Here is a 7,974-nt window from a genome sequence, read left to right as displayed (position 1 = left end):
AGAGAGCAGGAACCAAACATATGTGCACACCGGAAAGTCATGTCCTATTTAAGTGACTATTATTAGAGCGGGTCACCATCTGCAAGACTAGATAAAGCAAAGGGGGGGGGACTGCAGAAGATTATGCTCCAAAACAAACAAACATATTAGCACATGCTAATGCTAGCTTGTTAGCAGACAAGCTGAAATCTAACATATGTCCTAAAGTGACTTCTCAGAGACGGCAGCCACCTCTGCAGAGGCCTCTTCGTGCATTTATACGGCTTATATTCAGAGTGGTAGACTTTTTTCTTGGATACTAGAAAGCTTTCATTGAGCTGAAAACAATTTAATCATAAACATATTAGTTGTATATGAATGGAGATGACACGGCAAAAAGTCCCTCCCACAAAGCGTGGTCAACAAGACGGGGTCTGTGTTTCCAGACAAGGCGTTGCCGACATCGCTGCAGATATATCTACATAGAGGGTCCTCCTCACGGAGTCCGCCATCTTGCACTGCCATGTTGCTACCAGCCTGGTTGCACCAAATGGCGTATGAATGACACGGTAATCTGTAAGTCATTAAGTGTGCAATAACAACGTCTTTATTGCTGGTGTGTCATGTGTGCACCATGTAGTCTGTACTGACTATCTGCAATGCAAATACATCCACGTAAATATGCTACGCTCAGAGATAGTTATGTTGCCAGTCTAAGGCGGGTGGGTCCAACAAACACAGGACTTGCGATCAGGAGGCCGATGTTTGTGTCTCAAAGTTAGTGATATTTCTGAAGTGTTTTCCTAACTTATGTTACATTGTTTACGTATGTATTTCACTTAGTTTACGTACTTATTCTAAGCCCAACCATGACGTTTTTCCTAAACTTAACTAAGTGGTTTTGCTGGCTAAACCTAAGCGCGACCATTTGGACGTGGCGTTGAATGACACCCGAAAAGCGGTTTCACAACGTTAAGCCCGTGGCGTATAAATGACACGGGAAAAACCTAAAATGCGTTATCGTTACACACGGAAATGTTGTGCTATTGAAACACCTTCCTATGAGATTGGTTTCTACAGTAGCCCAGAACGGACAAACCAAACTCCGGCTCTAGAGAGAACCTTTCATGTTTTTAATTTAACCGAAGGACACCGTAGTTCTCCGACAAGCTTGTGAAACTGTGGTAACGTGAGCCGCAGAGTGCAAAACCGTGGCACCGCTAGCGGTCGTCTGACTTACGTTGCTCCTAAAGTAGTGTTGTTATGGTAAGGATGACCTCAGAGCGAGGTGAACGGCGTTACTACGATTTTACACTCGCCGGCTCACGTTACCACAGTCTTGGAAAGGGAGGAGTGAGCGGAGTGGTACTCAGTTGGTTGCAATCTGCAGCCACACCACTTGATGCCGTAATCCTACAGACAGTACCTTTAAAGCTACTAGCGAGGGGAAACAAGATGGAACACTGTATGTTATGGTGTCAAAAAAAACGTGTAAGAAAAAGTTTGTTCGAATAATAAGCTTAAGGATTCTTTCTTTTTGCCCTTTAGGTCTGAAATAATAAGAAAAGTCTGTCTAACCCCAAATGTAAATGATATGAAAATGAATTCATTACTGAATGTTTTGAAAATGCATCAACAAAACTCAAACATGTATATTTTTTTTCCTAAACGATATCTCTCGGGTATACATGGAGTCGGATGGCAGCAGCAGCAGCTGAGCAGCGTCGCATTAAAGAGTCAGACCTTTGCAGCGGCTCCAGTGTTGAGCTAATCGGAGTGGGTATGTTGTTCTCAGAGCTAATGTCACCTTGCTATGAAGGCACATATTGCGCAGTGTGAGAGCAACTGCTTTTCAGCCCACACAAACAAAACAGATGTTGTGGGTGTCAGGGGTCGCCGTGCAAGCTGCACGGGCCTTAATCAACTATTTAAACAGCTGAGAGCTAATGACGTCATTACAAACACAGATTTACAGGCACTTTCAGCTCCCTCTGGTGCGACCGGACACATTTTCATTTTAATTCATCTCATTATTTTTGTATTATGCCCACAGTGTGTTTACTTATTCTAGTGGCCAGTTTATGTTCATGTCGGTTGTCTTATCTGCTGTGTGAGGTCACGTTAGGCATTTCTCAATCATAGTATGATGTGTCAGCACCCATTAACCCAATACGTTTATTAATATGTTTGTTAATATACAGGTTTTAGAATTAATAACAGAAAAACTGAAGAACAAGGTAAAGTTAGTTAGTTAAATTGAAGAAAAAAAGCTGTCTGCATACATATCACACATCACAAGTAGTCTTTTTTTTATGTCCGACCCAACCCGAGTTTGTGTTACCCTGTCACGCAATTATTGTTACCATGGTTACAGCTTGCCGGTATGCCCTGGTTACACACATGTATGAAGTAGCCCAACCCAGCAATTTTACACTACAGTATATACTCACTAAAAAGAACTTGAAGCACCATGTCAAGAAGGTCGAATCCGATCCGAACCCCAATATCATCAACACTGACAAAATATCACTTTCTAAGTTGACACAGTGCACTTGAAAGCCGACATGGACTAACATTTGCATTCATTTTGAATCATGTTTGTGTCCACCTGGTGAATGTAAGTCCAATAGTAACTCCACACAAGATATATATAATCCCTCCAGCGTGTTCTGGGTCGCCCCGGGGCCTCTTACCAGTTGGACGTGCCCAGAACGTCCAGACGTAATCCTGATCAGATGCCCGAACCACCTCAGCTGGCTCCTTTCGACGTGAAGGAGCAGCGTCTCTACTCCGAGCTCCCTCCGGATGTCTGAGCTCCTCACCCTATCTCTAAGGCTGAGCCCAGCCACCCAATACGGAGGAAGCTCCTTTCGTCCGCTTGTATCCTCGATCTCATTCTTTCGGTCACTACCCAAAGCTCATGATCATAGATGAGAGTTGGAACGTAGATGGACCGGTAAATCGAGAGCTTTGCCTTCCGACTCAGCTCCCTTTTCACCACAATGGTCCGGTACAACACTTGCATAATTGGTGACGCCGCCTGTCCATCTCCTGCTCCATTTTACCCTCACTGGTGAACAAGACCCAGAGATACTTAAATAAATACAAACAGCCCCAGTGCGTGCTGAAGGTTATGGTCTAATGGAGCCAACAGAACCACATCATCTGCAAAGAGAAGAGACGCAACCCTCTTATTCCCTGGGGTCTCCTTTTAACTAAATTATGCTCTCCATTGACTTGTACTGTACAGTCTGTTTTACTGAAAACAGTGGTCTGCTTGATGAGAGCTGGTGAGACTAAAACCAAAACAGTAAAATTTGAGGCCAGAATGCCAAAACAACAAGCTTAAAGATGCTAAACCACTCCAGGTCAGTTTCATCCTGGTGGGTCTTTATGCAGCAACTGTGATTGAATTCTAAGTGGATCAGTAGACGGCCTCTGTTGAAACTCATCGCTCTCAGGATGCTCGTAACCCCGCTGTACGCACCTCCTTCTCCTTGTCCTGCCTCAACTTTTATTGTAATTGCACCCTCTTCTCCTTTAAAGCACGCCGCTCTGATAAGTGCTTAGACAGCAGCACCCATGAACACAGAGCAGGTTGTGTTTTCCTGAGAATCCCACCGCAACCTCAGACAATTAAAGACCAGATAGAGGAGATGGACAGGCAGGCCGAGCCTCCCATTGGCTGCTGCTTCAGCAGCGATGGCGGTGGCCTCTCGTCTCATTAAATGACAGGACAGTGTGGCGGTGGCGGAGGAGATATCAGAGAAGTGAGACGGACAGATAGAGAGGAAGGGAGAGGGAGAAAGAGCCTGGGGGTTTTGCAGTCAGTTTGTCAGAGAAACTTAACGGCCACCAGAGCTCCAACCTGCGTCACTTTGAATTCCTGGTCTCGCCACATGATATCCCACCCCCCTCCTCCCAAAACACCCTCCCTACCCCGTCCTGTCCGCCTGGAGATGGAGGATAGATGCCCTGGCTGCGAAGTAAGGCCGGCTGTAACAACATGTAGGCCCCGACAAATGATTGATTCCCTCCTAATTCCCTCAAATAGGATGTATGAGGATGAGGAGGGTGAGGGGGGGCTGAGGAGACTGAGTGGTGGTGGATTGGATGGGTGGAGCTGCAAAAGAAGAAACGGGGCGAGAGACGATAAGTAGGCCACCCTGTGTCAGGTAAACTTTGGGCTTGTAGCTAACTGGACGTGTCAGGGCAGCTAAATGTTGAGCTGTCGCCGTGGAACAATGGGGTTAAAGATATATATGGCCTAAAAATCTTATGCTAGCACCACATAGAGAGAGACATGAGGAGGGAGTGGGAGATGGGGGATGGGAGGAGGGACCATGCAGAGTCATGCAGAGAATTACTATTATAAGTTCAGATGCACAGGTTATTTGTTTCGTAATCTACTTTTTAACACATTAAAAAACCTCGAGATCCTCTGGAGAGTTATCCTGATAATCCAACCTGATCTCATGGGAAGGTGTATAAATAACACATCATTTCAAGGACATTTCACGTGTCATATGAACGCATTTTAGGCTTTTTGCGTATCATTTTTACTCACAAACGTCACTTAAAACATGTCACAAACGTCACTAAAAACACGTCACAAACGTCACTAAAAACACGTCACAAACGTCACGTAAAACACGTCACAAACGTCACGTAAAACACGTCACAAACGTCACTAAAAACACGTCAAACGTCACTAAAACACGTCACAAACGTCACTAAAAACACGTCACAAACGTCACTAAAAGCACGGCACAAACGTCACGTAAAACACGTCACAAACATCACTAAAAACACGTCACAAACATCACTAAAAACACATCAAACGTCACGTAAAACACGTCACAAACGTCACTAAAAACACGTCACAAACGTCACTAAAAGCACGGCACAAACGTCACGTAAAACACGTCACAAACATCACTAAAAACACGTCACAAACGTCACTAAAAGCACGGCACAAACGTCACGTAAAACACATCACAAACGTCACTAAAAACACGTCAAACGTCACGTAAAACACGTCACAAACGTCACTAAAAACACGTCAAACGTCACTAAAACACGTCACAAACGTCACTAAAAACACGTCACAAACGTCACTAAAAGCACGGCACAAACGTCACGTAAAACACGTCACAAACATCACTAAAAACACGTCACAAACATCACTAAAAACACATCAAACGTCACGTAAAACACGTCACAAACGTCACTAAAAACACGTCACAAACGTCACTAAAAGCACGGCACAAACGTCACGTAAAACACGTCACAAACATCACTAAAAACACGTCACAAACGTCACTAAAAGCACGGCACAAACGTCACGTAAAACACATCACAAACGTCACTAAAAACACGTCAAACGTCACGTAAAACACGTCACAAACGTCACTAAAAACACGTCAAACGTCACTAAAACACGTCACAAACGTCACTAAAAACACGTCACAAACGTCACTAAAAGCACGGCACAAACGTCACGTAAAACACGTCACAAACATCACTAAAAACACGTCACAAACATCACTAAAAGCACGGCACAAACGTCACTAAAAACACAACACAAACGTCACGTAAAACACGTCACAAACGTCACTAAAAACACGTCAAACGTCACGTAAAACACGTCACAAACGTCACTAAAAACACAACACAAACGTCACGTAAAACACAACACAAACGTCACGTAAAACACTTCACAAACCACAAACCACAAACAACAAACCAGAAGTCAACGTTGATTTATTTGTCATGTAAGTTACTGTTTTGTAAGATATCATCCTACATTTCCTTCAGGATCAATAAAGTATCTTTCTATCTATCTATCTCTATCACTCTATCTACGAACCTTTGTCTGAGTATACGTTGCAACATGGAAAGGCTGAGGGATAAAAGCAAGAAGATCTAACCCACTGTACTGTAAAGAATTAATCATTTAGTCTATAAAATTACCAGAAAAAAGTGAATAATGCCAATCACAAGTCCCCAGAGCTCAGTGGGATGCAACCAACTGTCTAAAAATATTCAATATACATTGATATAAAACAGAGAAAAACAGCAAGTCCTCATATTTGAGAGGTTGGAATCAGAGAATCGTTGAAATGTTTCATTTATAAATGACTTTATGAATACTATAAACAAACCAACTGGTCAATAGTCCTTTCAACCCTTTGACTGTGACTGTTTTTATGTTCCTCTTCCCTCCAGTCAGCGGCCTCTAGCTGTTCTAATAAGTCATGCAAACGTATGGGACCAACAACAGTGATCCGGGCTCCTCTACAGAGACTGGGCATCTGCCTTCGTTAATCAACAGACCCTTCCCCCAACCCCAGTACCAATCGGTATAATGAGTCAATTAATGTGCTAAAACGTCAATGAGAGATAGCAGAGAGAGAGAGAGAGAGAGAGAGAGAGGGGAGGGGAACTGGAAAAGACAAGAGAGAGAAGACAGGGACGCCATGTGAGAAGGAAGGAACTGAAAGGGAAACACAAGAAATAGACTGTTTTATTGATAATTGACTGTCTGTGTATCTGTGTGTGTGTGTGGCAGCCAGCAGTTGTTTGCAGTTCTTTTTATATATATATATATATACATATATATATATATATATATCACATCCACAGAGCCACACCACAGCGTCCATGCATGACTGATGGTCTCGGCTGACACCCGCCTCCCCCGGCCTGTCTGTCTTAAGTGAGGAACCCCCGGGTTTAATTGCAAAGGGCACATTGGAAATGAATCATCAGAGAAACGAGAGAGAGAGAGAGAGAGAACGAGTGTGTGGTAGAAAGCGACAGTAAAGTGGTTTCACTTTAAGTTAACCAGCTCTGCCGTGTTTATTTTGGAAGCATTTTGTGATTGTGATGTCTGAAAAGACTCAAATGTTTTATGTTTGACTGATATATTTATTGTAAGAAGTAGATTATTAACTCCGCTGGGAGGTTATGTTTTTGGTTCGGTTTGTTTACGGAAAAACTACAGGCCCCATTTTCATGAAATTAGGTGGAAGGGAGTGTAGCATAGGCCAAGGAAGAACCATAGACTGTATATAAGAAGTAGACATAGTGACTGAGAACCCGAGTTCAGCATTTTGGCCGTCGTCATCTTGGTTTTTTGCAACCAGAAATGACACGAGAGGATGGAGCTAAGAACAACCTGAATAAGACATTTTTAGGCGACCAAAAATTTTATAATTAACTTTCATGAACTGAAATCCCACTGTGAAAGGGTTAAAGTTGTAAGACGAAAACACGGACAACTCCCAGACTGGACAGCGCCTTGGTTGCAACCTGTCAATCACAAGGTAGCCCTGCCCTAAAGCATCCCCTGCTTTATGGACTATTTGACTCTAAATGGGATCATAATTTACTAAATGAACATCATGCTGTATTGAAGAAGACTTGAAACTAGTGATTGAGACCATAAACTCATGTTTACAATGTTTACTGAGGTAATAAATCAAGAGAGAAGTAGGCTCATTTTCTCATAGACTTCTATACAATCAGACTTCTTTTAGCAACCAGAGGAGTCGCCCCCTGCTGGCTGTTTGAGAGAATGACAGTTGAAAGCACTTCAGCAGTTGCCCACTGGGCAGAACCCATTATATTTTGGAGCAGATCTGAATCACGGGGCGGATACACAAATTATTTTTCACTTTTGTTAACATTTCGAGATATGGCATGGCCTTGGCGGAGGTATTTTCTTCTCCGAGTGCCCTTCTAGTTTAATTAGTAAAGCATTTAATCTGAATCCATACTGTACAACACGATGTTGTGTGCAGAATAGCACACAGAATTGTGTTGTACCACAGCTGAATAGTTGTGTATTTGGAAGGCTTAATGTTATATTTCTTTTCTGGCTGTAGTGAATTCCTGCAGTGACACATTATGAGGAGATTCTTCTGATTCAGTTCATCATCTGATGTCACCACTGTGGCAAGGAGGAAATGAGGCACTAATTGGTAATTTCTG

The sequence above is a fragment of the Sebastes umbrosus genome, chromosome 8 (assembly GCF_015220745.1).
Source record: "Sebastes umbrosus isolate fSebUmb1 chromosome 8, fSebUmb1.pri, whole genome shotgun sequence".
Lineage (NCBI taxonomy): Eukaryota > Metazoa > Chordata > Actinopteri > Perciformes > Sebastidae > Sebastes > Sebastes umbrosus.
The sequence above is the reverse complement of the archived record's forward strand: the minus strand, read 5'-3'. Positions refer to the sequence as shown.